Source organism: Wyeomyia smithii, chromosome 2 (genome assembly GCF_029784165.1).
Source record: "Wyeomyia smithii strain HCP4-BCI-WySm-NY-G18 chromosome 2, ASM2978416v1, whole genome shotgun sequence".
In the NCBI taxonomy this organism is placed as follows: domain Eukaryota; kingdom Metazoa; phylum Arthropoda; class Insecta; order Diptera; family Culicidae; genus Wyeomyia; species Wyeomyia smithii.
Window position 1 is genome coordinate 220,870,103 of NC_073695.1, and position 25,158 is coordinate 220,895,260.

Below are 25,158 nucleotides of genomic sequence, written 5' to 3' on the forward strand. Positions count from 1 at the left end.
AAATTCAAACAAAAAGCATGGCAAAAGGGGAAAGGAGATCAACAATAATTATTCTTTCGTTATGTTATAAATAAGCGCTTCCTTATTGATTCATAAAAGTCCGTTCAAATGTTACATAACGCAAGCAGGGCTGAGGAAATTTTTTATGCCTGGTGTGCTGAGTATTGGAAACATGCTAGACAAAGTGGTGAGGGTTTTCCGGAAGTCCAATATTTATGTCACGTTGAATTTGAATGGAGCCTAATATTACTATTTCAATGTCAAGGTTGAGATGATAGAGATTGACTCTTTTCAAATACTTATTTTTATGAAGTTGAAACCAATACATATATTTTGGTACATACATATATTTTTGTAAGAAAGGTTTTTCGCGACTTTAAGGGAGTTAGTCAAAAAAATCCTACTTATTTATTCGAAAACAACAAAATATTTATGCAAAATAAACAAAAAAAAAATTCGATTATATATAGTAAAATTTTTTCGGAGACTGTATATAATCGAGTCCGACCTGTAACTCGAAAACCGATGCATTTGAAATGTTAACTACAAAAAGTTTTTTGATTTTAAATGATTGTCTGAATCTTTTAAAATCATTAGAACACAAAAATTTTGAAAAATGTTGAAATTGGATTTCTTTCAAAAAATTTAATCTTTTATAAAAAATTTGTTTTTCATTTCTTCATCCTGGATTTTTTTCAAAGTTGCATAACAACTTCAAGTTTCTTAAAAAAATAAAGAAAAAAACAATTTTTTCCCGGTGTATATTTTTTTATGAGGCATCATTAATTCCCTTAGACTTACTCGCAGTATTTTATACAACCAGAGGTTTCTGAACTACAATTCTTTGTATAAAACTTATTCCAAAACGCATACACTTTTTTAGCAAATAATCCTAGAGCCTAAAAAATGCTCTCCATCTGTGAAAAATGCTCAATTTGCTAAGCCAAATACGTGTGCAAAGTTTGGCTTATTTTTGTTAACAGTGATGTCGTAGAACTCCAAAAGCGTTGTGGAAAAAATAATGTTCGGTAGATTTTTTCATGATTTTTTGACATTTTTGACCGATGAAAATATGCACTACTATGCGGCCGTCCAGGGCCGGATTTAGGCGCTAGAGGGTCCGGACCAAATTTGTTTGTAAGGCCCTGTTTTCTTAAAACACTTAGAGGTAACGTTCTGGAAGGTGACGACAAAAAAAGATCAAGGGGGATCCCTTGAATCGGGAGGCCCAGGGCATTTTGCCCCCCTCAAATCCGGGCCTGCGGTTGTCGTTGTTACTCCCTTGGAAAACATGGTGTCTAGTATAAGCAGTTTATTCCGGCGAAGGATTATCAAGAAAATATACTTTTTAAGACTACGTAACACAAGACCGCTTCGGATGTCTGTCCGTCTGTGGGAATGGAATTTTGAGACTTTACTATTTTGTGATTATGGTGCTGGGAAAGAGGCTACTGCACGAATTTTCATGGGGACCTTTCTCAAAAATACAAAGCTTTTATTAGCTACCCCTGAAGGAAAGTTGAAAAGTCGATTCCTATCGGTACCCTACCGTTTATATCATGCGATAAACAACAATTAGAATGTTGTTCTGGAACTGACCATTGACTAAATTACACAGATTTATTTTTTTTGTATTTTTCTTTAAAACTGGAAATTATTACCTTTAATTTGATCCAATAAGGTCGAAAACCTATCAGCTGGTTCAAAAGTTATAAATTTTTGAAAAAAAAAAACCTCGAATAAAGTTGTTATCCATGGTCACCCTATTCCGGAATTGATTACTCAAAGTGTATATATTGTGCTCAAAATTGCACGGATGGATCTTTGTTGAAAATAACCAAACCCGTATTTTTCGTTGGGACGACTAGCTTCGAACTAGGGTGACCATGAAAAACGACTTTATTCTTTATGTATTTTATTTACTCAAATATGAAAACATATGTTGACATTTGTTTAAAAATTCCTCCATATGAAGAGTCGACTTTTCCCTTTATATTGAGACATAGAGTTATTTTTTACGTTTACCCCAACAAGAATGACAAATAAATTAAAAACGCATATTTTTTATAAAAAATAAAACTTTGAGTAGAATTAAGATACTTACGATGTCAGCATTGCAAATTGTTTTGGGTTTGCAATCCCGGGTACGATTTCCCGGGAAATAGCATTTCCCGGGATTCCCGGTAGTTTAACTTAAAAAATCATCTTCGCATGTTGATTATTAGGCATTCATATGCTCTAAGACTGACTTATTTTAAGTCGTATTGAACTGATTATTCAGTATTCTATTGTTTCCTTCCGGTTTGAGGATCGAATAACGAAATAAGGTAGTTAGTTAACCAAAATTCTTTCTCGGAATCTTGCGCTCTAATCAACGGTGATGTAAACTCCAAAGGGGTTTGAAATGTTGTTCTGTCAATTTGAGACTAAAATTTCGTACCAAATATAGCAAATATTTTCCTCGTTTCACTCAGTTTTCTCTTCAACAAACTGAAAAAATCGGACACCAGTTTTCAATTAAATGTAGCAAGAGCTGTAATCGGTGATTTGAAAGTATTCTAGATTCAGCAGACTTGAGCAAAATTTTACAGAAGACATATAAATAACATTTTTGAGCTTGAAGGAAAATAGCACAGTGCAACAATTTTTTTTGCCTTGGCTTCTATGTATGATTTTTTGATTTTTGATGCGAAAATAAATTTCCCGGAGTTTGAATATATTTCAATTTAAGGAGCAACACTGGCGCCATTTTGAATTTTTGAGAAACTGGAAATTTTTGATGTTTTCTCGACGCCATATTGTTTTAAGACCAAACATCAAAATTCTAAGAGTTTGTCCACATATTAGCATATTTTTACCCATCTTTTGAAAAAAAAAAAACAGATCTTAAATCGGACAAAAACTGAGCTCAAAACGGTAATTCTACGAAACCGGTTTTGGCATAGTTCACAAAGCAAAATAATATCGATTATTTCTGAGCATTAATGGTAATTCGCTAATATCTTAAAGTGGTAGTCAAATTATATCTTATCTTGAGTAAAAAAGTCTCAGAAATCGAATGGTAGGTGTCTGATCTACGTAAAATGTCAGCAAATGTCGATTTTGCCCCAATTCTCCTATAATACAAAAACAGGTTTATCTGCTGACATTTTACGTAGATCAGACATCTACCATTCGATTTCTGAGACATCGTGACCATTGTGCAATGGCGAGTTACTTTCTCTTTAATATTCTCAAAATTCAAATTTTTTATCAAAACTTTCCGCGGATCATAAGACTCATTCATCTGTTTTACTATAATTTTTTTATAACTTTCCAACAAAAAGTCTTAATAAAACAACAAATTTATTTGATTGTATGCAGATTCTCACAATCAGTTGTAAATGCTCCAAACAATTGGTTGGTTGGTTGGTTAAAGTTTTCACAAAACTGGGGACATGTCTGTATATCGCTTCCCACACAGAAGGGAGATCAAAAATCTAGCGCTGTGAAAGGTGCTGTTCACTCTGTCCGTCCGCTATTAAATGTAGCGAGATATTCGAATTCATCGCCTGCTTGCTGCTGGTCGATCCAGTTCGTAGTAAACCAACCTTCCTTGATACCTTGATGGCTACACTGCCGTAATCTCGCAGACTGACGTATGCGACAGCGAGTAAAATTTTCAGTACGAAGCTTTTTCCGAAAACGTTTGTATAATAAGTGTTAGGATGAATGTCAACTATTTGATCTGTACAAAATGCATTAATATAATCACAAGACATTGCCGAACGTATGATTTGTGGAAAAAGGTTTACTAACTGAAGTTACGTTACCAACGCCATTTCGTTGTAGAAACAGCGATTTTGTTTTCCCTGTTTCTACAACCGATTGACGTACGTCCATCGTAGTATGCGAAAAGTCACTAACAAAAATTCTTTTTTCATAATCAGTCAAACTGTCGCGATTTGAGAAATGGATTTAATTAGAAATATAATAGCGTCCGTGGCCTCTGCCATCTTCCATGCGCACTTCTTTCGTACGAAAATCACAAGTGCGCTTTAGTTGTCCACGAACATCGACCAAGCTTCGTGGCCTTAGAGGGCCGTAGTATGATCAATGTTTTGTAGATTGTCAACTTTGTGCCGCGACGAATTTTATTCGAGCAGAGCATCCTTTAGAGCCAATAAAAAAGGTACGAGTTCCTGCCATATAACCTCGACGAATTTCTCTACTGATGTCATTCTCGGTAATCACCAGTTAACCTAGGTTCACTCACTTGTCGACTATCTCGATTTCATCACCGCTGAGCTGAATTCGTGGTACGAGATTAACACGGTCTTTTCTAGGGTCGATTGTAGGCTTCTGTCGCGATTACGGAAATATCCATATTGAGTGGTATTCGATAATGTTGGGATGTTCTCCAGAGAGCAGAAGTCGTTATCTTGGATTTCAAAAAGGCTTAATATCTGGCCTCTGGGTATCTGTTTGGTTCCGGAAATTCTCATATTAGGTGGTATTTGGCCATTTTGGTCTATTATTTAGAAACCAGAAGTTGCCATCGTAGAATTCAAAATAGTCTCTGAGGGCAATTCTTGACTCCTGGACATCTTTTCGATCATTTTAAGCTTTTTTCCGGAAAAATTGTTTCAAATATGTGTTTCATTTGTACGGAACCCTTCTCTCGCAGAGAAGAGAGAAGTGTCGTACCATCATAGAAATATTTCCTGCACATCTACATGCCAAATTAGGTACAATTTGCTTGATTAGTTCTCGAGTCGTTGAATGTAATAAACGCATCGTAAACATAGTTGGGTTGAATTTACGTCACGTTGAGTAGAAATGGCGGCTGCGTCATTTCGTTTTCGTGAATTAATGACGCTATTTTTAACAGGTTTGATCAAATTTTGGTGCCTACAGGTCCGATTTGGTGTGTTCTATCGTTTAAGCGCAAAAAAAACACAAATCGGCCACTTTGGCGCTTACGTCAGTCTGCGAGATTACGGCAGTACAGCGTGTCCGCACGCCAATGCCGGGCGTATCGTAGAGCACCATCTTCGTCGGTCTTGGGCGATACTCCTCCAGTTCATCCGTACGTTCAGGTCCTCTTCCACTGCATGCAGCCAGCGTGAAACCGCCGACCTTTACCTGATTTCCTAGTGAACACTATTTTTCTTTTCTTTTCTTACTCTTTCATCCGACATTCGCAATAAGTGACTACCTCAGCACCAATACCACTAGACCTGGCCCCGTCTCTACCCGCAACCATGTACTTCGTCTTGGCAGAGGTAATGGTCAAGCCTATCCACGCCGTCTCCCTCTTTAGAGATACAAAAGCCTCTTCCACTGCCCTGCGATCGATTCCCATGATATCTACATCGTCCGCAAAGCCAAGGAGCATGTGCGATCGTGTGATGATAGTACCGTTCCTCTGCACGCCTGATCTCCCAATCGCACCTTCGGGTGCAATGTTGAACAGTAAATTCGACAGCGCATCACCCTGCTTCAATCCATCTAAGGCCACAAACAAAGTTGACACTTCGTCTGCAATCCGAACACTTGATTTCGAGCCATCCAGCGTTGCACGTATCATCCTAATTAGTTTCGCCGGAAAACCATGTTCGAGCATTATCTGCCACAACTCATTTCCCGGAATTTATCCAGGATCGTCCGCAGGGTAAACATCTGATCCGTCATTGATCGGTCCTCACGAAAACCAGACTGGTATTCGCCTACGAAGGACTTCTCAAGCGGTCTCAGCCTGTTGAACAGGATACGTGACAGTATTTTGTATGCCGAGTTCAAAAGAGTGATCCCTCTGTAGTTGGCGCACTCTAGTCTGTGCCCTTTCTTGTATACTGGGCATATGAGGCCATTCAGCCAACTGGTAGGCAATTTTTCCTGCCATATCTTTATAAGAACATGGTGGATTTACTGATGCAGCTGCTCACTTTCGTGTTAGAGAAGCTCGACCGGGATCTCGTCCTTCCCAGCAGCTTTACTGTTCTTCAGCTCACTCAGAGCCTTCTCAAGCTCATCCAGTGTTGGTGGTTCCAAAGCTTTACCGTCGTCATCTACGTTTATCCTGCTTCTCGATACGCCTTTATTATTACCGTTCAACAATTCTTCAAAGTGCTCCTTCCACCTGGCTGCCACCATTGTTTTGTCTGTCAGAGTAAAGCAGCCACTTGCAACATTAATCGGATCTACCGTCACCGCTCCTACCCACTGCTGTTCAGTTAGGACCGCCCTAGTGGTCATTCACTAGTAAACTGGTTGATTTGAGCAGAAGCAGGCTCTTATATAGTCCGAAGATTGCATTCTCAAAGATTGAGACTAGGTTTGAACATTTGAAAGTGACCAATTTTCGTGACGCTCCTGATGTTTCCGGTTTTTCAATTTGTACCACTATATATGTTACCGTAAAACGTAGTTCAAAGTAAAAAAAAAAAACATTCAATTTCTGAACACGGAGAGCGAAAAAAACAAGTGACTGTTTGTGATAGCCCACGTAAAGAAAAAGTTATGCTTGAAAATTCAAATATCTGAAAAACCTTCACCAGTAGAATGTTGTTTTAACATAACTGAATGAACTGCCTCCTTATTGTTACCGTAACAAGCGTATCGCACACATTGTTGCGCAACAGTGCGTGATTCAATGTTTCATGCAGAGTTCAAATTCAATTTACTTCGCACCAAGTCGCAAATTGAATTGGAATAATCTTAATAACTTTGCGTTTGGACCATTAACAATAAAAACCTACAGGATGAGCATGCCAGAGGAACATCCATGGCAAAAACCAGACGCTCGTAACAACAAGAGCAGAAAAAAAAGATTACCAGATGAGGAGAAGCGATGAAGAAGGCAAGCGCGCTTGATAAGATCACATAATTTCAATAATAAAATGAAGAACAAACCATGAATGGAAGTGGAGCAGAGAGCCAGAAATCATGACGCGAGGTTGATTCTTACCCACAGGAAAATACCATCGAGTCGAAACCGTACAAAACGAACGCTAGTGAGTTGCTCTGGGTTGGTTACAACGAGCGAACGGCAAGCGGTACGACCGACAGAGGAAACATTTCCTTCTTGTATCAAATTGATATTAAATAAGCATCATTCTCCATTGCCGGTAAATGATGAAATAAAATAATAATAACAGTAACAATGATACGCAGCATCAAATGCGGTCGGTTTGATCGGGTGCTCGACTAGCAGCTCACTCGGATCGGGTGGCACTCGACACACAATCGGCTGCGAAAATTCTCAGTACAGGGCATTTTTTTCTGCTCTCTCTCTCTCTCTCTCTCTCTATCTCTGAGCATACAGTAAGGTCCCTTTTCTCAGCGTAAGTATCCTTCTCGAATGCAGAAAAGTTGGGTGGCGAACAGGAGATCTGCAAAGGGGGATGATTCTTTGGCGGGCCGGGCAGGCAAAGAGTAAATAAAGTGCGCAATTATTATCTACTTTTTCATTCCAATTCGTTCTATCTTTATGGACTTTTCGGTGCTTGTCGCTTCGGGATAGGTGTCACTAGACGGCGCACTGTAGCAATTGTTGAATGGCGGAAAATTGATGCTGTACTCGGTGGCATTTGTGTTTGTATGCGGAGGCGAATATTGTCTGGGAACGGCAGTGATGCCATGCTCGAGCTACCGCGACACCTATCGTAACACTTGTACTTGCGCCAGTTTGGTTTCATCTATCATTTATAGTATCGTACATAGGTTTGGAAGACAGCTTGGCCGCATGAAAGGAAACTCGTAACCTTTGCAAGATTTAGGATGAGAACTATGATTTGATTCATCGAAGCGACCAATGATAATAAACTATCCTGAAGGCTATTCAACTGGTCGCGTTCTAGATTGGATTCCCCACCAGTAGGTAGTAATCAAACCAGTGCCAGTAGACCCATTTTCGAATGCCGAAGAAAGAGCAACCGTGTGTGTGTGTGTGCGTGTGGTTTTCAAGCAATAGTGTGCTTGCATTGTATGCATTTTTGTTTTGATCCCTGTTCTTCGGTTACATACCTATATACATCACTGACGGCAGAGCACACAACCCCACCCAACCGCTAGGGAGTACCAGCGGAAACATTCAGCCACCCCATGGGAGAGCAAGCAGCACGTGAGCGTTCGTTTCCCACCCACCGAACCGTGCGTCGTGCGACGTTTGCTTGGTGGGAGAGCCGGAGGGCGGGCAGCATAAACACGGCAATATTCATCCAATTACAATTATGTCGATGGTTATGGTCTCGAGGAGGTGGAAGGATCCAAGGGTAAGGGTTGTTGAGGCAGGACTCCCGCACGAGAGCGTAACGGGAGCGAGAGACAAAGAGTAGAGTTTTGGGCTTTCGCTCTCTGTTTTGATTTTTTCATCCGTAACTGAGAACGGCTTCCAGAGAATGACCCTTCTGCGCAACTGAGGAATGTCCGCCTCATCTCGGATGCTCGGAATTCGGTCCGACGATAATTTGGTGCCTGATGCTTGCAGACCGGAGTTCGTCGCATCACTTCAAGTGCGGATTTCGAATTGAGAGGATGTGTTTTGCGTTTCGTTGCTGAAGTTTCGCGACGATTGCCTTCAGTGTGCTGCTGCAGTGTTAGAGGCAGTTTGGACTCTGTTTTTGCCGCCTGAGCTGTTCGACATACTCCGGCATATCAGGAGCAGCAGGTCTCCTACTCGCTTCAGTGTAAAGGAACGGCAGTCGGTGTCAGACACAGAAAGCGGGAGAGCATAATAAACTAAGTGATATTAGTGCGGTGTGATAGATGGTCGCTTTTGGTGGATTGAACCGCTTGATTGGTATTAAGTGGAAGAGTGGAAAATTGGCATGAAATTGAAGATTTCGCAGACGTTCGGTGGAAATCGGGATCAATTGAGTGAGAAGAAGCAAATCGCAAATTGATGAAAAAAGATCATGCTGATTGCTGTTTCGCTCGCAATCAATGGTAATAGTGTGAGAAGTTATTAGTTAAACATTGTAATATTGTGCTTCATGTGGGGTTTTCGTGAATAAATGTCAAGCTGCAGTTGCAATTCCTAAACATCGCCAGAGACTTGGAACGTAAGTATTTTGAGTTATACCAAGAAAAAGTTTTGCCTTTTCACTTATGTAAAACGTTCTTTTCAAAAATGCAGTATATTAGTAGTAACAAAAAAAAAGATTACAACAAGACAATTCCTTCTGTCGGTTCACGTTAGAAACTCAAAAAGTGGAAACAGCATAACTCTGTATGTTATGTTAAATAAAAAATCTATTATTACGTGATAAAAGTATACTGCTTTGTTTTCCGAATGGTCTAAAATTTTTGTTGATATACCAATGAAATCAACAAAAATACATTTACAATTTATCAAAAATTAGGTCACTAAAATACACCACTCGTTGAAAGGTTTATTTAAAGTTTTTCGTTACGAAAAATCGAAAATAAAGTTCACTGCTTAATTAAACGATGAAAGTTCCGCTTTTGGCCATAGTTTGTTAGACATGAAATTTTTTGGCTATTTTATCTTTACAAAATGTATTACTGAAAAAGGAAAATTAGTCTTTTTTGAACTCGCAGTCTTCCTTTAATTGAAACGAAAATTTATTTACTATTTCCGACATTTCTATAATTTTATCAGAAAAAGGAGAGCCGAAAAGCAGAGCTAATTTTGCTTAAGGTTTAACCAATCGGAAACTGATATTAAATACGATTTACGATGAATTTTTTTTTTTTATTATATTTATTATTTTGGTATTTTACTATCTTTATGGAAAATTATTTTAAATGAGGTAAAAATATTGTTTTGTGTATATTTAAGCAAATTCAATAAATTTATTTGATATCATACTTTGGCCGTAATTGCTATTTAGAGTTCTTATTGCGGCCACATTGTCAATATTTTCAAATCAATTGTCTGAAACGTCATGATAATTCTTCGCTCACTGCATTTTCGCACATGGAACAAGTTCGAACTATTTTCTGATGTAAACCTATGTATCTCGAATTTTTCCTATGATCACAATTTCCTGAGATGATAGTTGTTAAAAGTGTAACGAATGCCCAAGTTTCGTGAAAATTTGGCGCAACTCAAGATTGGATAGTTGCTTTGAAATAAGAAATGTGTTCTTTTTTTTTAATGACAAAATGACTTGATGAGCGAAAATAAGATTATAAAACAAGAAATAGCCTCGATGAACTTGTTGTTAAAACAATTATTATGAACAAAAAAGCATGCTCTAAGTTTATTTTAATGCTAAATATTGTCGTCAACCAAAGGAAAACTTGATTACTAGTTGATAAAAACTTATTTTCAAAGAGCACATTGAGAGTATACAAGCCAAGTGCATCAAATATACGAGATGTTAATATCCTCTCATTAAAAAGAATTCTAAACTTTGTTTAAAGAGCAAACTTTTGATTTACGACCAAATTTTTAGACCAGCAATGCTTTATGCTGTACCGATCTGGTCAAGTTGCTATTCAACAAGAAAGAAAACGCTCCAAAGGATTCAAAATAAAATTCTGAAAATGATTTTGAAGCGTCCTTCTTGGTTTGGTACACTCGAGTTACATAGACTTACTGGTGTTGAACCATTAAAAGCTATGTCAAATAAAATTATTAACAATTTTCGACAAAAATCGTTGCAATCCTCAATTGCTACAATAAGCTCTCTTTATAGCCAATAAGTTAGCAAGTTAGTTAGTTGTAAGTTTACTTCCCCTTTTCTGACAAGTAGAATGATAAGTCCTAATTGCGAAAGCAAACAAATCCTAACAATTAAAATTACAAATTTCTAACAGTGTTGAGAAGTCACCATTTGTGAATGGACACACATACTCACTATTTACTAATATTTATCATAAATACTTAAGCTACTAACAAATCCTCCCCTTAAAAAAAAAAAAAAAAATTGAAAAAGAAAATTTTCAATGTTTTTTCGACGTCATTTTTTATTTATAGCCAAATATCAAAATTCTAAGAGTACATAATATCATCACATAATAATATCCACATAATGGCATTTTTTTACCCGCCTTTTAAAAAACGATCTTAAATTGGACAAGAACTTAGTTCAAAACGGTGATTCTACAAAAACAGTTTTGTCATGGTTTTAATATATTTCACAGAGCAAAATAATATGAAGTATGTAGAGTATTAATGGATCTGCTAATATCTAAATGTGGTAGTCGTATTATGTCTTACCTTGAAGAAAACAGTCTCAGAAATCGACTCTTGTATACATAGAAATCTCTTATTTTTCTCCTGCTGCAGAGCCAGAACGCAATTGCGTCTGTTAATTAGGACTATTGTTGTATGACCCATATTTTTTTTTATTCTCGCTTATTTTCCTTCGGTCTAGTTCCGCCACTGTTGTTGTGCCAATCACCGACGCCCAGGGAGGCGACTCCACCCAGGACCCTAACTCACGACTCGTTAATCAACGGACCGGCGCCAACGGCTTTACTTCCTCATGCGATGGAAGGCGTGATCCCAGAGATTTTTCGCCTCAGAAAATCTCCCGGTGTCGGCTAGGATATAATCTAGACCTAGATCTAGATCTAGACCTATAATCTAGAGTGGATCACGCCACCCCACAACCATCGACACCTATGTCGGCTAGGGTGGGGAATCGTTATATGGAAAAAACGAAACTTGATAACAGAAAGCCAGAACCAAGCTAGGGTGTCCCAAAAAAATACTAGAGCTGTTCAAAGTTGATTATGTCGAAATTTGTGTTGCAAATCATTTTTTCTGCCAACACTGCCAGTGTACCGGCGTCAGTCAGATTTCCATCTGAAGTAACCTCTGAAACACGTTGTAGACTCTACCTACACCTAGAATATTGACCTAAATTTGTTTGTTTGATCCAGTTGAGTGTATAAACTCGTTACGACAGGTTACTTCTGATGGGAATCCTACTGACACCAGTGCATTGGTAATGTTGGTAGAAAACAAGATTTTCTGCATTTAAATCGACATACTCAACTTACTTTGAACAACTATTGCTCTTTTTAGGGACATTCTAGCTCTTCAGTGTCTTCTGCAAAAGTGTTCGGCATCTAAAATACTATAACATAATGTAGTGCATTATTAGAGCATTATTGAGCTGTCTAGAAAGGTAAATGCTAAAAAGTGGGTTTTCCCATATAAATTTTCATACAAATTTGAAATGCAATGCGCCAAGCGGAGACAAAACCAATCGACTCCCGGTAAGTTTAGGGTTGTGTGGGGCCCCAAAAGGAACCAAAAAAACTTAGTTCTGGAAAATCGATCATTTTCCCCACCCTAATGTCGGCGTTAGGATTCGAACCCAGGCGTCGAGCGTGGTTGGCGGAGACGTTACCAACCACGCTAGGCCCCCGCCCTTGACCCATATTTGATTTGATATTAGTAAAATATTCTGTCACAATTAAGGTGTGATGGGCATTAGTTATGTCCACTTAGGATCGACTCGTTTTATTAAGTCTAATACCTTACCAGGATCACAATTCAAAATTTCGAGGAACTCTAGTTATCCCTTCTTGAATATTGACTTCCTTTGATTTACCAATGCTCCGCAGTTGCAGAGTAAATGTTCAGCAGTTTCAGATTCAAGTTGGCAAACACGACATTCCGTTGAGTGAGTTCTTCCAATGTTATTTAGGTGATACCTACTCCGGCAGTGACCAGTCAACAGACCCGCCATAACCTGAAAATCTTTTTGCCTTTCTCCTAGAAAGGTATAGCAATCACTTGCAAAACCGAAAGTATAAAAATGCTCCAAAGGGCCGAATGGCATATATCACTCGACTCAGCTCGATGAGCTGAGCATTTTCTGTATGTGTGTGTATGTGCAGATTTTTATTCTCACTCACTTTTCTCAGAGATGGCTGGACCGATTTTCATGAAATTAATTGCAAATAAAAGGTCTTGTTGCCCCATAATATCCTATTGAATTTCATTGTAATCGGATTTTTAGTTTAGAGGTTATCTTTAAAAATGTAAAAATCATGAAACATCAATATCTCAGAAACTACACAACCGATTTGAACAAAATTAGTCTCAAAAAAACGGGCTAACTTTTTAATTTTTAAGTTTTCAATTTCATAAAGATTGAACAAGTGGTTCAAAAGTTATGAAAAGAAACGTGTTCTGAAGACTGTTTAATCTCACTCATGGTTCTCAGAGATGGCTGGACCGATTATCATAAAATCAGTGTCAAATGGAAGGACTAGTTACCCCATAAGATCCTATTGATTTGTTTTGCAGTCGGACTATTACTTTGCCTGTTATGTTTAAAAATGTGAAATCCAGCTATGCAAAGGAACATATTCCGAAGACTACTTGGACTCACTCACTTTTCCCAGAGATGGCCGACCCGATTTCCACTAAATTAGTGTCAAATGAATGGTCTAGCTGCCCCAGAAGACCCTATTGAATTTTACTGTAATCGAACTGTAACTTCATTTGTAATGTGCCGACTTGTGAAAATCACGAAACTTCATTATCTCAGAAACTACACAACCGATTTGATTATTATTATCAGATGAGCGGGCTAGTTAAGGGTTAACTGATGAATTATGATTGAACACGTGGTATCAAAGTTTGGCTGCCCTACACGTTCCCATTTCATTTGATTATAATCGAACTGAAGCAACCGTTATGTATTAAATTGTTAATAAAATAACGAAAGTCTATTATTTCAAAGATTACATGACTTATTTGAACATAACTAGTGTCATACGAACGAGTCATCTCTCAAACTTACAAATAACAAAATTCATAAGAATTTGATGTGTGGCTCAAAAGTTATGGAAAGAAGAGAAATTCAAAGACTATTTAAAACTACACCTGCTTTAATCGATATATGTGGCCTCAACATAATTTAAATGTGGTGTCGTACTATTTGAACGTTCCAAGTTGATCGATTCCTTGCGGTTTGTTTGAAGTCTGCAAATGCACGACGAATCGGCCATAGGATATGATCAAAGTCAAATAACAAATCGTTTTAAAGGATTGGTTTTATCGAAATGACAACATCCTCGTCTTTTGGCTTCTGTACATCGCCTTAATTCTGAATATATTCATATTGGGTGGTATTCTGTCATTATCAGCAGACTTTCTGGCATCAATCTTATACCGGAAATACCCAAATTGGGAGGTATTTTTGGTTGTTTTCCAGAAACTAAAAGTGGTCGTCTTCAAATTCAAAATAGTGTCCAGGGTCAATGTTTGGTTTCTATGCATCATCACGTTTACGGAAATATCCACATTGAGTATTATTCGGTTATTTCCGACTGTTGCCTATAAGTTGCCATTTAGCAATTCAAAATGGTGCCTGAGGTCAATTGTTAGCTCCTTGCATCATTCTGGTTCCAGAGATACTCATATTGGATAGTATTTGTTTATTTTAGGCTGTTTTTCACAAACCCGTAGTCGCCATCTTGGATTTCAAAATGGTATTTAGGATACTGGTTAAAGAAAAACTCATATTGGGTGATATTTGGTCACTGGACTGTTTTTCGGAAGCCGAAAGTTGTTATTTTGGACTTTAAAGTTGCCTGTGAAATCAATTTCTGTCATCTGGGCGTAATTCTGGTTCCGAAAACATTCATATTGAATGGTATTTGGTCATTTCCGGCTGTTTGCCAGACACCGGAAGTCACCATCTTAAAATTCAAGATTGTGTCTGTGATCAATTTTTAGCTTCTGTGCATCTTTCTGGTTCCAGAAATACTAATATTCAATGGAAATCGTCCATTTCAGGCTGTTTTCCAGAAACCGGAAATTGCCATCTTACAATTCAAAATATTGTCTGAAGTCGATTTGTGGCTCCAGTGCATCATTACGGTTCCGGAAATACCCATATTGGGTGGTATTTGGTCATTTGCCGCTGTTTTCCGACACCGGAAGTCGCCATTTTGGATTTCATAATGGCATTTGGATACAATTTTTGGATTTTGAACAGCATACTGGTAAAAGAAAAACTCATATTGGGTGGTATTTGGTTCCCTCCCAGAAAAGGGAAGGGTCTCAAACTATCATAGGAACCTTTATCGGCACCAAAAACCCCTACATACAAATTTTCACGTCGATCGGTTCGGTAGTTTTCGGGCCTATATGGATCAGACAGACAGACTTGACTGCATTTTTATATGTTAAGATTACAACATCAATATTTTAGAACCTAAAGAGTGAATATACATTTATTTGATTGAAGCGTTCATGTAAATCTATTTTTACAAATAAAAAATCGAATGAGAAAGGCTGGGTCTGACCGCTAGGTGGATTAATTTAGGTTTTTCTTGAGAATAAGTAAGATGCGGGCTTCTCTTGCACTCGGTTTGATAAATCTTTTGGCTTGTCTGGATGTATCCATAGTGTTCCAGCTTGATTCTACCATGAACATTGCCAGATTCTAAATTCAGCCCTGAAAGCACACTCCACAAAATGGTTAAGGACCCATAAAATTTGATGCTGAACCTTCTCTTGGCAGACTGTCGGCTTTTTCATTTCCTTCAATGTCACAATGGCCGGGCACCCAGTATAGAGTCACTTAGTTCCTACTGCTCAATTATCTCAAAGTAAGAATACATTCCCACACTTGTCTGAATTCACATGTAAAAGCTTCAAGTGCATTTAAAGTTACTTGACTGTCAGAAAATATGCAGATTTTCGCAAATCTGTATTTCCTTGTTAAACAAATATTCACTTATTCAATAATAGCACGAATTTCTGCTTAAAAACCGTTGGGCTGTTTCCCATTGGTATAGCTCCACTAATTCTTCAAAGTACCACGGTTCTAGTACCCAATTTAGACCCATCAGTGTAAAACACAATGGAACCTGAACGCAGACTCGGCACTTCCAGATTCCTATTCAGAGCGACTTGATTTACCTACTTTGAAGGGATGTCATAGTTTGTCTTCGTTGTCATCCAATCTTCTTTTGTTTTAACATCGGAGGTTAGTCTGAATACCTTATGGATCCTTAAATGTGATACTTGGTCACCATCTAAAATATTGTTGTAACGTTTAAATTGCAAAGCACGTTTAAATTGCAAAATCTTTTAAAATCTATCCACGTGGAATGTGGCCCCTTAGTTTGTTATAAAATACGTTTTAAAACATATCTTTTGTGCTACAGCCGCTTTATAGTTTTAGCCTGATGAATTCCGATGGAACTCATAATCCGAAAAATATAACTCAAGAGAAAGAAGCTGCATAACTTTTAGAAATTACTCGACCTCAGTGTTTCAATCCAGAAACAATCCTATTCATATCTTTCAATGAAATACCAAAATAATACGTCAAAAAATGAGTTTTGTACAAAATTAAAAATGAGGATGAATATTCACCCAGTCATTTCGATTAGTACAGCTTCATATTCATTTGATTCCTTCCGGCTATTGTCTTCGAATGACGATGAACATTTTCGCGGTCAAACAGGTTCTTCCTCTCTGAAATGTCGTGATACTTAAAAAAAAACTCAAATTCAAACAAAACTGACACAATCCTGCTATAACCTTTCTTTAACTTAAATTTTTGTATGACATGTCACTCTATTGAAATTTTGACAGCTGGAAAGTGAAGTTGAAAGAGGCACGTCTGTTTGTCTGTGATTATAATATGTAATAATACTGTGATTATAATATGTAATAATCGATCGGTGGAATTAAATTTTTGTGCCCAATTTTTGACGTAGAACTACGTCTCTCGCGGGTATTACACGACGCAAATATTTGCTATTTTTGGTACGGATTTTATTTTGCGCAAATAAAATTCGTACCAAAAATAGCAAATGTTTGCTTCGTCTAATACCTGCTTAAAATCGGCAAATGTGAAAAATATGTCCAATTTCAAATGCTAATACATCGGTTAGTTAGTGATGGATTTCCTTTGTTCTTGCAGCAATAGATTGGAAAATCTTCTGAAATTCCTACCAAATTCAGAAAGTTGTAATTTTTATATTCGAACTATTGTGCTATTGAAAATTGTCAAACCTTGTCACGACGCAAAATTCGACCTTTGATTGGTCGTTATATGATTGCTTCCCAAGCACGGTCGACAGAATCATAGACCTTGCAATTTTGAATGTGCTATTTGGCCTATATAAGAGCCTGTTTCAACCGACACCGCTCATATTAGTTCTAGACAGCGGCAGCAGCAATCCTCCCTTAGCAGCAGCCGAAGTGTAGCGACCACAGCTGTGGCATGGCAACGGATAGCGCAGCAGTCGCCGCGGGTCTCAGTATCGATAGTAGCAGTGGGGCACTTAGCGGGTAGCGGGCAGTAGTGAATGCATCCAATAAAAAATTGCCTCATTTTGATAACACACCAACGTTCTGTGGGAAGCTTGTGTTCAAAATACATGAGCCGTCTAGCCTAGTTACTGTGTTATCTATCACAAGGAATACCTCATTCGCACTGTTATTGATATTGAGTTAAACAGCAAATTGTCCTTTTCAGGATGAAATAAATACCTAATTGAGAGATAAAATTTTCTCTCAAATTGATTGACATATACAAATATGGAACACTTATAAATTAGACTTCATCTCCATGCCTCCGTGCTGAATTACCTTTTCCTTCGGTAATAAGCACAACACCCGAACAGCTTTTATTATCTACATAAAAATAAAGTTATCACATAATCAAACTTTAAAAATTGTCAAGCCGTGAAATGGCAAGCAACTATGTTACTGAAAATGGTCAATCTTTGTTGAAACGCAAACTTCGATTAATCTAATTGGCCATTATATGATTGCTTTCCCAAGCACGGTTGACAGAATTATAGACCTAGTAATTCAAAATGTGCTCATATTAGTTACAGACAGCGACTACAACAATCCTTACTTAACAGCAGCTACTGTGGCAGCGGATAGCATCAGTAGCAGCAGTGGTATCAGAAGCGATATTGGGGCCTGCTGGTGCACCGGCACTTCCTCTAGTAAAAGCTGCCTTTGTGCAGTAGCGAGCAGCATCAGTAGTAGGTACATTAGCCGACACTCCCTCTAACGGAAAGTTGTCGTATTTTGACAACACACAATCGTTTTGGAATGCTGGCTTTCAAAGTATATGGGCCATCAAATTTCCTGGTGTGAAAACACCTTTAACTGTGTTATCAGAAAAATGCCTCATCTTCTTTCTTGGGGTAGCACACAGATGTGATCAACATGATAACTGATATAAAATTGAATAATAATTGTCCATATAAGGACAATAAACAAATTATTGAAGATTTATTTTTCTCGTTTTGTGATGAAATTAAAAGTAAAATGATATTTTAATCTGCATATTAGCTGTAATATTAGTAAAAAAAAATAGTTTTGTGCCTTGATTATTTTAAAAGAAAAACGGACATGTTTCGCAAAACTTGATTTTCCCATATAAAATCATATGTAAACCTCAAAAATCGGGCTCAAAAATAGTTCTACCGATCGTTCAGAAAATTTACACAGCTGTTAAAGAATCACAAATAGTGCTTTGGATTTTTGTCCCATCATAGTGGACATTCTCCGGAAACAGATATTTTTTTTATTTTGCACTACAAGCATTTGCTTCAAAAATTAATAGTTAATACACCCGACTGCTTAATATCAATTTTCATAGTATATGTTGGAATTTGCTGTGAAATTATCTCAACAGTTCGAGAATAGTGTGGTTTGGAATAATTTTTTTTCATCATTTTGATTGCAAAGAAAAATCAAACAATCTATTGTCCTAATGATAGATACTTTTGCGTCTGAACAAAGTGAAAAACTTTATTTGCAAACCTGTTAAAATTTGAAAAAAAAATGAAAAACTATAAAAAAAAATTAAACAATGATATTTGATGGAATTAAATTTTTGTAGGCAATAAAAATCAATGTTAATTTCATCTTAATTGCTCTAACATCTAAGATCGCACCGCAGCGCAGCGGGACGGATTCAAATAATTGCAGACATAAACTATTGCGAAAAAACTACCGCATTTTTGTATCTAGTGTCTGTATAAAAGCTACATAATTCTTTGAACATTTTCATGCTGCAGAAAAATATTTGTGTCTTAAATTTTAAGTTGTTATAATAAGTTCAATATAAGATTATTCGAAGAAGTTTTGCCAAAAAGCCAAATTGCATTACAAAATATCAGAGAGAGTTCACTGAATGTTAATTCATGACCCAGATATCATTGGAGTCTTGGTGAATATTGTTATATTGTCCAAAGAGTCCGAACAAAGATATAAACATGCAATTAACAGGTATTTTGTATAATAAAATTTCAATGTTATACAATATTTACAATTTAAAATATGTTTAATGAACCAATCGTCTTATTCTTTGGTCAGAAGTTATTCGCAGTAAAGCAACCAAGAAAAACTATTCATTCCTTCGATGCAATGACGATGAGGATGCTATCAGCGCCTTGATGCTTGTATTGTATATCATATCACTGGACGCAATTGAGATTGACGGCTTATACTTGCGCATATTTTGCTGCTTAAAAATGAGACAAAAATAGAATAAATCGAAAAAAAAAGAGCTAGAACTACACTTGCCAATTTCTTAAGGACTTGAATTTCACATAAAAATTAAAATAATAATAATTTGCGGCCCAATTTTTTTTCCTTTATGTGACAACATCTTTATTTTTTTTGGTAAAAATTCTTTACTTAATTTATCATATGACTTTTCAAAAAAATGATTTATATGTAATTTAAATTGTTTCCATAATTTAAAAACTTCCATTATATCCTCTTGATCCCAAAAATTGAATCGCGGCATATAACATGCTAATGTCCGACTTTTATGAATACATCCCACTGTGCACCGCACACTATTTTCGAAACTTATATGGAGGATTTGAAATCGACAACAGGAAACTGCAATAATATACAATAATATATACTATATAGCTAATAAATTTATCAGTCTATTCGTTGAGATGCTGGATAGCTAGGAGTTACGAAGTGGTTACAGTGATAAATGTCTAAACAAAAAAAAATTAACACTTTATTCTCTATCATTTTTTGCAGATACAAATCCTGACTCTGATAACAGTCTTGATGAAACTCAATAATCATAATCATAATAAAAAAAACTTGAAGTGTACACTGTATCAAACCATGCAACAAAATCTCGAACTGGTCGAGTTGTAAACCGAAATAATAATAAACTACGCTGATAACAAACAAGTGCCCGACCCCGATAATTACAGAACATATATCCCATTGCAAAGAAGAAAAAAAAATCGGTGCATACCACATAAACGGTAGACTTGCATCTAATAGGCGCACCAACAAGTTGACACTGAGCCGCACACTTGCGAATACAGTAAGCTGGCTGAAAGACGGCGGAAAATTTGTCTCATTTTTTCCCTGTTATTAATATTTCTGAAACGAGCGTGCTTCCTTTTCCCGGTTGATCCGTGAAGAATGGAAGAATAGACCCGTGTGTTACAGTGTAGCGAGTGTTTTCATACCCCATGCTCCGGCTGTCAGACTTCTTCTGTACTCAAGTGCAGAATAGCAAAGGATAAAAAAATATCAAAACATATCCCATACAATCAAATAAAATCACTTTACACACTTTGCTCTATAAACGGAGTAATAACATCACATACCGCGTGCTGCCGAGCTGCTTTTAGTCCGACGGCGTTTGCAGACGATATCAACAGACGGAAGTCAGAGGCTGCGCTAAACTCTGCAGTGTGGGAGTGTACGTGTGTGTGTATGTGTGTATAGGAGAGAGTGTCTGTTGCTGGTGCCTTTCCAAAGAGGCTGGTATTACCCGGTACGGTAAACCGTGTGGAAGAGCATCCGTGAGGTGAGATTACCACCTACTCGACTGTGTTTTCCGTAGAGTCTGGGTGGAAAAGCGCCCAAGCCGGCACAAGGTCTGGTTCGGTGTACAGCCAGCAAGCACGGAAATCGTCAGCACATTTTTTGCTCCCGCTTTTTACACTCATTCGTTTTTTCCCGTCCGAGGAAACGATATTTCCCTGCCGACCGATCGAGAGTGGCAGCACTCGAGAGAAAGAGATCAAGCAAGGGACGAGTTTCGGCGGACGCGAAGCACGGTGTAACAGAACTCCATTAAATCCGAGCGAAAAGGGGCAACAACAACGCCAGGAACACACACAGGAAAAAAACAAGAGCTGAACTCGGGTGAAAAACACTGGAAAGAGAGCGTGGACTTAACGAGCAGGTTACGGTTTGTGAGTGAAAAAAGAGAGCAAAGCGGCAATACAGAGGCACACCGAGCTCGTATAATCAATTGGGTAAGTGCACGTTTCAATATCGTAATATAAAAGTAATTTAATTTAACGGATTTTAATGAATGCCAGTGAAGCGATCCGGGGAGAACGAGGGCACAAGGGCGTTGGGGGCTGCCGGTGCAAGTAGGAATGTGAAATGAATAGAATGCGGAGGGCACATTGAACGGTATATTATTTTGTGTTGATAGTGTGGCAATATATATATATAACTAACTGGTAGAGCAGTTAGCTGATATGGTCTTACTTGGCTAGACTGGTGGAATTTTGGGTTGTAGTTTGGATTCGCGGAAAATTTGTTTATTTAATTTCAAATAAAAACACTTTTTTGCTTTTCTGGAAATTTTCAATTCCTTCTAATGGTGTTTAGAGGAACTGCCTACAGGTTTTAATATCAATAAAGGCCGTTTATTTTTTATTGCAGACGTCAATCACCTCTTATTTGTCCGCTTACTCTAAGTCATACATCGTAATAAGTCCACGATGTTAAAAAATGCCAAATTTCTAAATCTTGACTCTTTTAAAAATACTGTCATACATGGATTAAAATTTGATTGAAAGTTGCTCGAATAAAGGCTTTCTTTTGAATGTCTGAAATTCAACAGTTTTAAAAAATATTCCATTCTTTTTTAACCCTTTTGTTCCCAAAATTTAGATGAACCTTGAATAATCTTAAAGAATTTCTGACAATTTTTTTTCTCGCTAATAAAAACTAATAGCTTCTCATTGTAGTTTCGCCTATCTATCCAATCTATCCAAATTGTGTACTACGGTAAAAAAATACCAATACAGGTCGGACTTTATTATCCGGAGACTCGATTATCCGGAATTCGATTATCCGGAATTTTAGACTCGATTATCCGGAATTTTATTTTTTGGTGTTCGTTTTTAATTTTTACTAAGAAATTTTACCTTTACCATCCCTTCTGGTATACTTGAGACCATTTATGTCACTTCCGGCATGTTTGGGGCATGTTCAAAATAAGTGAAAATAATCGATGTCCAATTTATTTTTTTTGATTCTCAAGATTTTATCACTTTTCGCCTCAGAAATAATTTCTGGTTATGCCACTGAATCAAAAAAGTACAATGAGAAAGAGGAAAAACTTATTTCATGTTTGTTAATAGCAAATTTGAATATTTTTTCTGTGATTCGATTATCCAGAAAACTCGATTATCTGGAATGAAAATTTTTTGATGTTCTGGATAATCGAGTCCGAGCTGTATCTAAGAAAAAAAATGTTGTGCATAGTAAAATAAAAATGATTGATTTTTTTTTATTTCTTGGACTAAGCAAACGGACAAAAATGGATAGTAAAACAGATGGTGTTGTGGTATGTTGAAAAGCGGGTTTGGGCATTTTCAAGGATTTAGAAACGAATTTGGTTATTGAGTTTTAACGAAAACGTTTTATTTTTGTTATGTTGATTTATTAAACTGTCTTTCCCTTTTAAGTCCCTAACTAACTTTTTCACAATTTGCTAAATTTTGATTTCCTAATGATATTGTAATATTTGGTGTTGTTTTTTTTTTGACAGAATGATATTAGGTTCATTTTTTTACATTCAGCTCTAATAAGCTTTTTCTACACTATATGTGAAATATGTATATATAACGCTGGAATACATTGTTGTCTTCTTCATTTCTTAATTCCGAAAATAACTTCATATCTTCGGCATAAATTAACACTTTTAGTTTTTTTGAGAATAAAGGAAATGTCGTTAACGTACAATATGAAAAGAAAATGTCCTAAGTGAGAGCCTTGGGGGACACCAAAAGTAACTAGAATCGGATTTGAGTTCCGTCCGTTAAAGTTAACTATTTGTTAGCGATTAGTTAAGTGTCTTATAGAACTGCAATAGAAGTAATTTTCTATCGATGATTTCATCTTTGCAATTATTTAAAGGGGGTAATACTTTTGATAGTAGCTTCTAGATGCTTATGTCAGTACCTATGATGAAGAATTTTATATTTTCAAATTTTAAGTATTTTTTCGAACTAAATTCTTATTTTTACCAACGGCTTTTGCTCGGTAACATTCAACTTTATTAAGCAGACAATGTGTGCAGCAGCGCCAGCGAAAAATAAGCGAACTGGAAATACGATACAGATTTGGAAAAATATTCTGCATCCCGACGGGACTGAACCCGCAATCTCCCTGTCTCCGGCATGGTGTTTTGACCAATGAAACTACGGGGGATGGTGGTACTGCTCCACAATCTGTATGCGTATCACATTCCACTGCCGACTTATTCTATTGCTCATCCCTAACTACACACACTGCAGTGCAAGCGTTATTTACACGACTGGAAGGAATGTCTCATTACACATGGAAGAGTCAGCTGATGCTGCTAACTCTTATGTGGTTTTCGTTTTCGCGGTGTAGCTACACTCGGATTACACTTTTGACACCGTAAATATTTTATTTCACTTTCCGGATTACACTTTTTCTGTCTCTGACCAAACTTTTTCTGTCCCGGACTACACCCGAAAAAAGCAGAGTGTACTGTAGGGAGTTACCAACACATTATCACGTATATGTCAAAACTGGTTTGGTTTGGTTCTCGTTCCACGTGGTAAAGTCTCAGGTAATTTTTTTACAGCACAATTGCGAGATTGACATATGAAATGGAAACGAGACAAAACGACGATGGCGATAATGACCAAAACAAAACAAATTGACAGCTATCCCTATTATTACGCATACCAATGCAACTACACTGAAAATGTTTTATTTCAAGCTGCAAAGTGTAGTCCGAAAAAGTGTAGCCACACCGCGCAAACGAATTCGACATTATAGAACTGTGTGATCGAGAACAAAGTCAGTCTGAGTCGTGCTTGCAAGTGCGACAAAACAACGGAAGGTGCTCCGTAGGGCTGAATTTTTTTGGAACTAAATTTCTATTTTTAACAACGGCTTCCTGTTAACATTCAAGTTCATTAAGCAGACAATTTGTGCAGCAAGGGAAACGAAAAATAAGCGAACTGGAAATATGATACAGACGGGATGCGGTAAATTTTTTCAAATCTTCATAATAGTTCCAGTTCGCTTATTTTTCGTTTCCCCTACTGCACACATTGTCTGCTTAATGAACTTTAAAATATTTCATATTTTTTACAACATTTCTAAAATTTCTATAAACATTAAACTTTTGGATTGAGATCCCGAATACAGCAACGAATCAGCACTGAATCCTGATTTAATGAAGGATTTACATGCTTAAATGCAGTGAAAATCAATCATATTTTCTTGACAACAATTCAAGGGTCAATATTTTAAATATTGATTCCACAATAATTCAACAAGTCATGTTCAACGCCTTTGGCGATATTTTTACATTAAATTATACAAAACTTCAAGTAAAATGACAAAGATTATCGAGTCTACTTTGACGAGTTTAAAGTCGTAAGTTCAAATTTCAGCTAAAAATCCTGAAATACAATATAAGTTGTTCATACGAAAAATCGATTTGAATTATAATTTCATTTTTTTTTTTATTTAATAGTGATAGTGATTATATTTTATAATTTTCGTTGCAGCATAAACGTTTTGACTGAGAAGGCTCGCTTGCTTTCAAGCGTTGCTGCAGCAACAGAAATTTCAATCAAATTGATAAAAATGGCTGTATTTGCCTAAAGCGACAAATTTAGTTTCAAAGTGAAGAAAAATTAATTTTCCTTGCAACACTTCTAGCCGAGACTGATATTTTTCTAAGGTGAAAATGGAAACCACGAGCCGAGCGCTGATGAAAAACATTTTCAGTAGTGGAATTCTTCGGAAAATACGACCAATCTTTTTCGTGAATTATTTCATCGGAGCCGTTAAACTCCGATGAAAGAATTCACGAACATCGTTTACGGTCACTTGTAGGCTTGCGTTGGGAACCGTGATCGCTCGGTAGTTCTAACATTCCAATTTTCGCCCCTTCTTGCCTTTTAGGCATATCACTCCCTCCA

The 25,158-nt window shown here is 37.0% G+C and overlaps 2 protein-coding genes across 4 annotated transcripts in view; both read left to right on the forward strand.

Moving 5' to 3' along the window:
• The window catches only part of LOC129725641 (60S ribosomal protein L21), a 357,660-nt gene that overhangs the window by 90,013 nt on the left and 242,489 nt on the right, over positions 1 to 25,158 (forward strand). Inside the window, exon 1 of one of the 2 annotated variants that reach the window (XM_055681688.1) lies at positions 5,505 to 5,514. The exons of the other annotated variant lie outside the window; for it this stretch is intronic. The gene's annotated coding sequence lies outside the window, so the exon portion shown is untranslated. Of the gene's footprint in view, positions 1 to 5,504; positions 5,515 to 25,158 lie in introns of those variants that run through there. 2 annotated transcript variants of the gene reach the window in all.
• Positions 8,479 to 25,158, forward strand: part of LOC129725638 (LIM/homeobox protein Lhx6-like) — a 221,331-nt gene continuing 204,651 nt past the window's right edge. For both annotated transcript variants that reach the window (XM_055681679.1, XM_055681680.1), the window contains exons 1-2: positions 8,479 to 9,044; positions 19,964 to 21,207. The gene's annotated coding sequence lies outside the window, so the exon portion shown is untranslated. The remainder of the gene's footprint in view (positions 9,045 to 19,963; positions 21,208 to 25,158) is intronic.